The sequence below is a fragment of the Triticum aestivum genome, chromosome 3B, assembly GCF_018294505.1.
Source record: "Triticum aestivum cultivar Chinese Spring chromosome 3B, IWGSC CS RefSeq v2.1, whole genome shotgun sequence".
Lineage (NCBI taxonomy): Eukaryota > Viridiplantae > Streptophyta > Magnoliopsida > Poales > Poaceae > Triticum > Triticum aestivum.
Window position 1 is genome coordinate 794,676,459 of NC_057801.1, and position 7,058 is coordinate 794,683,516.

Below are 7,058 nucleotides of genomic sequence, written 5' to 3' on the forward strand. Positions count from 1 at the left end.
GTGTGGACGGGGCGGCGCTGGTGTCGGGGCGGCATAGAGGGCGGCGGGGCGGCGGCGTCGGGAGAGGAGAGGGGAAGGGGATCGCGGGCGAGGGCGAGGGAGAGAGAGGGGATCGATACGAAGTAGGGGCGGCACAATACTAATGGCGCACCACCCCTCCGTGCGCCATAAGTACATACATGCTAATGGCGCACCTCACTCAGGCGGCGGCGGCGGCGGCGGCCGGTGGACCGGATCTGGTGAGGTGGCATAGCGATCAAGATGGAGGGGGATCGAGATCGAGTGTCCATGAAATTAAAAAATATTCATGATAGTTCAAAAAGTTCCCATGAAATACAATCGAGAAATGAAGTCTACGATTTAAATACAATCGATCTTAGCTAGCTATCTCTTCACAATCTTCTTGCCCTTCTTTTTTGCAAATGGAGTTCTTCTATGAACGGACGTCCTTTAGGTAGGGTGGTCCTGCTTCTTCTTGTGGTGTATGCTGCTACTTCATCATCGTCGTCATGTTCGATCCTCGGGTCGCCGTACTTGTCGAAGTCTTGCTCATTGGCTACTCCATCCATTCCGATGATCTTCCTTTTGCCTCTCCTCACGACAACACGACTGGGCTTTGGCGGGTCGGTAATGAAGAAGCATCGGTCCATTTGGGAAGCCAGAACCCATGGCTCATTTTTCGCGGTGACGTTTGCGCCCGCGGTCTTGGATTTGGCTTCGGGTATAACCATGGTGGTGAAATACTGGTCTTCTTTTATGACGTTCTTGGCCCATCTGACACGGAACATCGGGACCTTCTCTCCAGCATAGCTCAGCTCCCAGATCTCCTCGATCCTTCCGTAGTATCTGTCCTTGTCGTTACCGGTGTAGGATTCCATCGTTACCCCGGAGTTCTGATAACCATCGCTCTTCATGTCCTTGGCCTCGGTGTAGAATGTGTAGCCATTGATATCGTACGCCTCATAGGTCATCAGGTTGTGCTCGGCGCCCTATGACAAGGCGAATATGAGTTGTTCTTCCGCGGAAGAATCCTCATGTAAAGGGTACGACAGAAGCTTCTGCTTGAACCAACGCGTGAAACATGAGTTGTGCTCTTTGAGTATATCTCCGTCCGTCCTCTGTTGGCCTCGGTCATTGTACATCTTCTTAATAAAGGTTTTGTGCTCTACCACCGAAGGATCGACCACGTCTTTGTGTTGTAGCGCGACTAGGTTTGCTCTTTCAAAGTCGACGAGTCGACCCTCGAAGTCGACATGCATTTCGCGGCGACCCTCACGGTGACCCCATCCAGCGAGCCTGCCGAGGTGCCTGTTGACGGGCAGAGCAACGGGGTTCTCGATGCCTAGATAATTCGTGCAGTAGGAGATGCACTCTTCGGTCAAAAAGCCCCTGGCTATGCTTCCTTCTGGACGTGACATGTTGCGAACGTATCCTTTGATGACACCATTCATCCTTTCGAACGGCATCATGCTGTGCAGGAACGTCGGCCCGAGTTGGATGATATCCTCCACTATATGGACCAGCAGATGCACCATAATGTCGAAGAATGCGGGCGGGAAGTACATCTCAAGCTCGCATAGTATCACCACGATCTCTTCCTGTAGCCTTCTGAGTTGCCTCACGCCAATCGACTTCCGAGAGATGACGTCGAAGAAGTTGCATAGGCCAAATAGCGTTTCACGGACGTGCGTGTCCATGATCCCACGGATTGCAACTGGAAGTATCTGCGTCATCAGCACGTGACAGTCGTGAGACTTCATCCCGCTGAACTTCTGCTTCGCTGGGTCTAGGTATCTGCTTATCTTCCCCGCGTAACCGTAAGGAAGTTTTACTCCTAGGAGGCAGGTGAAAAACTGCTCGATCTCCTCCTGACTTAGAGTGAAGCACGCGGGAGGGTAGTCATTTCTGGTCTTCTTGGCCTTTTTGCCTTTGCGACGACTTTCTGTGTCCTGCTTCGCCTCATCATCATCATCATCATCATCATCATCATCATCATCATCATCATCATCATATAGCGTGAAGCTCCTGCCTGATGCCCATTGATTTCAAGTCTGCCCTTGCTTTCGGCCCATCTTTGGTCCTCTCTGGCATGTTGAGCAGGGTACCAAGCAGACTCTCGCACACGTTCTTCGTGATATGCATGACATCAAGGCTGTGAGGCACACGGTGGATCTTCCAGTACGGCAAGTCCCAGAAAACAGACCTCGTTTTCCATACCTTCAGCAGCGGCTTTGGCGCCTTTCGCTTCTTTCCCGGCTCTGGCGCCTTTTGCTTCTTTCCCGGCAGTGGGCAGTCTTTCCAATTTTTCAACAGTTGTCTATTTCCTCGCCGCTCCTCGTACACGGGCGTATTCGGGGTTCGGTTTCACCATCGAACATATCCTTGCATTTCCTCCACGGGTCATCGTCGCGAAGCCACCTTCGATGTCCCATGAACACGGTTTTCGAAGACCCGGGATCTCTATCTAGCTGGCGATACGTTGTGTCATCCATGCACCTTACGCATCCAGAAAATCCGTGGACTACCTACCCCGCGAGATATCCGTAACCGAGATAGTCGTGCACCGTCGTGAGCAGTGCGGCTCTCATAGGAAAATATTCTTTCTCTGCGGCGTCCCACGTATTGGCTGGCGTTTTCCACAGCGTGTCTAGCTCCTCCTTCAGCAGCCCCAGATACAGATTGATGTCATTCCCTGGTTGTTTCGGCCCTTCAATTAGCATACTCATGTGAATGTACTTCCTCTTCATGCACAACAAGGGGGAAGGTTGTACATCCACACAAACACAGGCCAGGTGCTATGTGTGCTTCTCTGGCTGCCAAACGGATTGACTCCATCGGTGCTCGCGCCCAGCATGATGTTCCTTGGATCCATACCAAATTCTGGGTATTCAAAATTCAACGCTTGCCACTGGCTCACATCCTCGGGCCTGCATCCTTCATACAATGGAGTAACCGCGTCTAACTCAAGTTGATCCATCTTGGCTTTCTCTCGGGCGGCAGCTCTTGCGTTATCCGTCTGCTTGAGAAGCAGCTCTTGAATATGAGGGTCCTGCACCCAGCCCATGGATGGTCCAGCGTCGTCTGCTCCGCCAGCATCATCATCATGTCCTGCATCTTCTACATGATGATTGTGTACAGCATCACCGTCGTGATCATCTCCTGGGGATTCTTCGTCTTCTCGCCCGCCCGAGCCGCGGTGGTTGTCTTGCTGCCATTCCTCATTTCTTGCCCGGCCCCATTGACGACTTCGTAGTCATCTTCATCACCTTGCCACCGATAGCCATCCATGAAACCACGCAAGAGCAGGTGGTCCCGCACCTGCCCGGAATCCGGGTCCACAATAAGGCTCTTCAGCTTGCATCTTCGACACGGACATCTTATCTCCGTCTCGTTCTTTTGAAGCATCTCGGCCTTCGCGGACCTCAAAAACCATGGTCGCCTGCGGGGTAGAGCAAAACGATATTTTAGAACCAAGAAAAAATTTGGCATGACCTTCCCTAAAAATATGACCAAAAAGAATGCTTAATGCCAAAATTCTCGCCGAAACAGAAAGGAATCAATATTCCGGCAAAATATTGGCCACTATCGCATTTCAAATACCGGTACACCTCCAAACACAAACACATATGCAACACCACAAACATATGCAACACCACGAACATACATAGATCTAGCTAGGCCATAAAAAGTGCATGTGCACATTGTTGTAGGGAGAACAACATAAATATAGCTTCCCCCCTTACTTACCTATCAAAACAAGGTAATTTAACCACTTAATTTGAATGAATCTATGGTGGAAATGAGGTGAAAAAGAGGAGGCACCCGAGACAAGGAGGAGGCGGTGGAGAGAATGAAGTGGGGAGAAAGTGAGTGTGGGAGGAGAGGCTGTCCAAAATATCTTGTTGCTGCCCACTTACTAATGGCGCACCAACCATAAATGCGCCATTAGTAATCTAGGTTACTAATGGCGCACTCTCCCTCGGTGCGCCATTAGTAGTTTTGCAAAAAAAAAACATGCGAATGGCGCACTGTCCCACGGTGCGCCATTACTAGTTTAAACTAGTAATGGCGCACCGTGGAACAGTGCGCCATTAGTAGTTTTGCAAAAAAAGGAATAAAAAATAATAAAAAAACAACATTGGTGACGCACTTACTGACAGGTGCGCCATTACTAACTAGTAATGCCGCACTTCCTCGGGATGCGCCATTAGTATGTTTGGACAGGCGCGCTAGTTCAAAAAAAAAATTGATACTAATGGCCCACCTTTGGCCAGGTGCGCTATTAGTAGTTTCAACACTAATGGTGTATCAGAAGGTGGTGCGCCATTAGTATATACTAATGGCGCACCACTTGTCTGGTGTGCCATTAGTGTCAATCCCATCTATAGCCCTTTTTCTAGTAGTGTTGGTGAAACCGTAGAAAAAAATTATTTTCTGCAACGTTCCCCAACAGTGGCATCATGAGCTAGGTCTATGCGTAGTTCTCTATTGCACGAGTAGAACACAATTTTGTTGTGGGCGTAGATCTTGTCAACTTGTTTGCCGCTACGAGTCTTATTTTCCTTCAGTGGTATTGTGGGATGAAGCGGCCCGGACCGACCTTACATGTACACTTACGTGAGACAGGTTCCACCGACTGACATGCACTAGATGCATAAGGTGGCTAGCGGGTGTCTGTCTCTCCCACTTTAGTTGGAGCGGATTCGATAAAAAGGGTCCTTATGAAGGGTAAATAGAAGTTGACAAAATCACGTTGTGGTTATTCGTAGGTAAGAAAACGTTCTTGCTAGAACCCAATTGCAGCCACGTAAAAGATGCAACAACAATTAGAGGATGTCTAACTTGTTTTTGCAGCAATTGTCAAGTGATGTGATATGGCCAGAAGTTGTGATGAATAATGAATGATATATTGTGATGTATGAGATCATGTTCTTGTAATAGGAATCACGACTTGCATGTTGATGAGTATGACAACCGGCAGGAGCCATTGGAGTTGTCTTTATTTTTGTATGACCTACGTGTCATTGAAGAACGCCATGTAAATTACTTTACTTTATTGCTAAACGCGTTAGCCATAGAAGTAGAAGTAGTCGTTAGCGTGACAACTTCATGAAGACACGATGATGGAGATCATGATGATGGAGATCATGGTGTCATACCGGTGACGAAGATGATCATGGAGCCCCGAAGATGGAGATCAAAGGAGCTATATGATATTGGCCATATCATGTCACTATTATATAATTGCATGTGATGTTTATTATGTTTATGCATCTTGTTTACATAGAACGACGGTAGTAAATAAGATGATCCCTTATAATAATTTCAAGAAAGTGTTCCCCCTAACTGTGCACCGTTGCTAAATTTTGTCGTTTCAAAGCACCACGTGATGATCGGGTGTGATAGATCCTTACGTTCACATACAACGGGTGTAAGACAGTTTTACACATGCAAAACACTTAGGGTTAACTTGACGAGCCTAGCATGTACAGACATGGCCTCGGAACACAGAAACCGAAAGGTCGAACATGAGTCGTATGGAAGATACGATCAACATGGAGATGTTCACCGATGATGACTAGTCCATCTCACATGATGATCGGACACGGCCTAGTCGACTCAGATCGTGTAACTCTTAGATGACTAGAGGGATGTCAATCTGAGTGGGAGTTCATTAAATAATTTGATTAGATGAACTTAATTATCATGAACTTAGTCTAAAGTCTTTGCAAAATATGTCTTGTAGAGCAAATGGCCAACGCTCATGTCAACATGAACTTCAACGCGTTCCTAGAGAAAACCAAGCTGAAAGATGATGGCAGCAACTATTAGGACTGGGTCCGGAACCTGAGGATCATCCTCATAGCAGCCAAGAAAGATTATGTCCTAGAAGCACCGCTAGGTGAAGCACCAATCCCAGAGAACCAAGATGTTATGAACACTTGGTAGTCACGTGCTGATGATTACTCCCTCGTTCAGTGCGGCATGCTTTACAGCTTAGAACCGGGGCTCCAAAAGCGTTTTGAGCGACACGGAGCATATGAGATGTTCGAGGAGCTGAAAATGGTTTTTCAAGCTCATGCCCGGGTCGAGAGATATGAAGTCTCTGACAAGTTCTATAGTTGTAAGATGGAGGAAAACAGTTCTGTCAGTGAGCACATACTCAAAATGTCTGGGTTGCACAACCGCCTGTCCCAGCTGGAGATCAACCTCCCGGACGAGGCGGTCATTGACAGAATCCTTCAGTCGCTCCCACCGAGCTACAAGAGGTTTGTGCTGAACTACAATATGCAGGGGATGGTGAAGACCATTCCTGAAGTATTTTCAATGCTGAAGTTAGCAGAGGTTGAAATCAAGAAAGAACATCAAGTGTTGATGGTCAATAAGACCACTAAGTTCAAGAAGGGAAAGGGTAAGAAGAACTTCAAGAAGGACGACAAAGATGTTGCCGCGCCCGGTAAGACAGTTACCGGGAAGAAGTCAAAGAATGGACCCAAGCCTGAGACTGAGTGCTTTTATTGCAAAGGGAAGGGTCACTGGAAGCGGAACTGCCCCAAATACTTAGCGGACAAGAAGTCCGGCAACAGTAAAGGTATATGTGATATACATGTAATTGATGTGTACCTTACCAGTACTCGTAGTAACTCCTGGGTATTTGGTACCGGTGCCGTTGCTCATATTTGTAACTCATAGCAGGAGCTGCGGAATAAGCGGAGACTGGCAAAGGACGAGGTGACGATGCGCGTCGGGTATGGTTCCAAGGTCGATGTGATCGCCGTCGGCACGCTACCTCTACATTTACCTACGGGGTTAGTTTTAAACCTCAATAATTGTTATTTAGTGCCAAGTTTGAGCATGAACATTGTATCTGGATCTCGTTTGATGCGAGATGGCTACTCATTCAAATTCGAGAATAATGATTGTTCTATTTATAAGAGAGATATGTTTTATGGTCATGCCCCGATGGTCAATGGTTTATTCTTAATGAATCTCGAATGTAATGTTACACATATTCATAGTGTGAATACCAAAAGATGTAAAGTTGATAACGATAGTCC